General features: G+C 36.6%; 1 pseudogene; it reads left to right on the top strand.

The window, feature by feature from the left end:
- Window positions 1–733: 733 nt before the first annotated feature.
- On the top strand, window positions 734–1,693 carry LOC130880557 (olfactory receptor 51F1-like; annotated as a pseudogene).
- Window positions 1,694–2,434: the final 741 nt, after the last annotated feature.

The following is a 2,434-nucleotide window of genomic DNA, read 5'->3' as shown; positions in this document are numbered from 1 at the left end:
TGGCAAGGGCACCAGCTTTCCTCCAGATCACTAACATACTGTGAACCGAACTCGAATGTTTTAATACACACTAAACTTGGCAGCTCATGTACATGGGGAAGCCATGGCCTCTTTGTTTTTGATTCTCATAAAGCACTCAGACTTTCCATGGCTTAGGAGATATAACCCTTCCCTTAAACTTCCACAATACTCTGTCTTCATTAATTTTCTTTTAATAACCTATTCTTTTTGTCTGTTCTTCTATTCTGTGTGATTAAAATGATCGATTTCTAGAGATCTATGTCTAGAGTGTCACACAGGCAGAACAATGCCAAATACACGAGCATATTTACGTAGGTTTCCCTTGCACACTTTATGCACAGCATATTCGAATAAAATGCACTTCTTTTTCTGTGTTCTAGGAACTGAGTCTCCCACACTGAAACATTCCTATTTGCTACATTCCCAGAAATGACTGTGTGCACATAATCTGGTGGAACTTAAAAGTCTGTGAATATAAAAACAAATTTATAAGTGTGCAGAATTATGTGAGTATATTTTCTCCTTTTAAGGAAAAAAACATTGTCTTTCCTAAATGCTTCTAGTTATAATTGCTAGATTAATACATTGTAGTGTTTTGGATAAAGAACTTTATTTTCTAGAGTGGTTATTTTTAATCAGAAAATTGTCTAAACACTCTTTATGACAGACACTAAAGCTTGTTACTTATTTGGATATGAGTATTGTAAGACAAATGCTACAAATGCAGGACAACACGGAATTCTCGAGCAACTTCACAATGAAATTACCAACTTTCTAGTTGACTGGCATTCCTGGCCTAGAGTCTGCTCATGCCTGGATCTCCATCCCCTTCTTCAGCCTTTATGCCACTGCCCTCTCTGGGAACAGCATGATCCTCTTTATCATTGTGACCCAGCAGAGTCTGCATGAACCTATGTACTATTTTCTCTCCATGCTCTCAGTCACTGACCTGGGTTTGACTATTTCTACAATGTCAACCACCTTGAGAATCCTGTGGTTTCATGCAAATGAAATCAGTCTAGACTGGTGCATTGTTCAGATGTTTTTTCTTCACGGGTTCACATGTATAGAATCTGGGGTGTTGGTGGCTATGGCTTTTGACCGTTACATAGCAATCTGTAATCCTCTTAGATACACTACAATTCTTACTAATTCTAGAATCATTCAGATGGGTTTTCTAGTGATTATGCGTGCTATAATATTAATAGTTCCTCTACTTTTGCTCCTTAAGCCCGTTTCTTTCTGTAGAGTGATTACCCTCTCCCATTCCTACTGTTATCATCCAGATGTAATTAAGTTATCATGTTCAGACACTCGGGCCAACAGCATTTGTGGATTAGTTGAGGCCATTCTGACCATAGGGTTAGACATTTCTTGCATTGTCTTGTCTTATATACTGATCATCCGTTCTGTCCTCACTATTGCTTCCTCTGGAGAACGGTACAAGGTCTTCAGCACCTGCGTGTCCCACATTGGAGCAGTTGCTATTCTCTACATCCCTATGTTTAGCCTGTCCCTGGTGCATCGCTATGGTCAGTCAGCCCCCAAAGTAGTCCATTCTATGATGGGCAATGTTTACCTTATTTTACCCCCTGTGCTCAACCCCATCATCTATAGTTTATAAACAAAACAAATCCAAAAGGCTATCCTTAGTTTGCTCCATACAAAATAAACAGAGATTTCTCTTAACTTCTGAAAAGTCTGGTGTGGTTTTCTTGCTGCAAAAGCAAATGTGGTTGGAGAATCCCCATTAGATGTGGCAGTTTCCAAGGTGGTTTTTATATATAGCAATATTTTTTACTAAGTATTTAGATGCTTTCTGTTTAAAAGACAAATATTCCATGCTTTTCCACAAGAATTATATTCTAATAGGTAAATGTAAATAGTAGTGATGAAGAAATAAAACTATTACTCAAAATAACTGACATTTCCTGATAGTTTTTGCTGTTTTCTACTAATGGCCCACAAGATGTGTTCTATCTATCCTTCAAAACAGCCTAGTGAAGTATATACCATTATTTACAATACAATTAAAATATGGTTAAATGAAGGTCTAGATTCACTTAGTCCACACATCTAACATGGAGCAGAGTTGATATTTTAATCTACAATTCCCATATCCTGGACTCTGTGCTCTGTATTCCACACTTTGCCAAAGGTACCTAGGGGAGATGCTACATGGTCAGAAGAATAATATGGAATACCAAGATTCCTTGCCTCATTTCTAAATGTTTCATAGCTTTTTCAAAACTATTTTACTTAATTGCTTTCATAGTAATATACAATATATTAAGAACATATAGTTTAGACAAGTCATTTTTAAGTGGCAGTCAGAAAAAAGTTTAAAGAATTAGGAATATTTCTTTTTTATTTGATGAATGGAATAGAAATCAGTGTCAAAAGAGATCATCAA

This window comes from Chionomys nivalis, chromosome 8, assembly GCF_950005125.1.
Source record: "Chionomys nivalis chromosome 8, mChiNiv1.1, whole genome shotgun sequence".
Classification (NCBI taxonomy): Eukaryota; Metazoa; Chordata; class Mammalia; order Rodentia; family Cricetidae; genus Chionomys; species Chionomys nivalis.
This window is presented reverse-complemented; position numbering and strand designations above follow the sequence as displayed.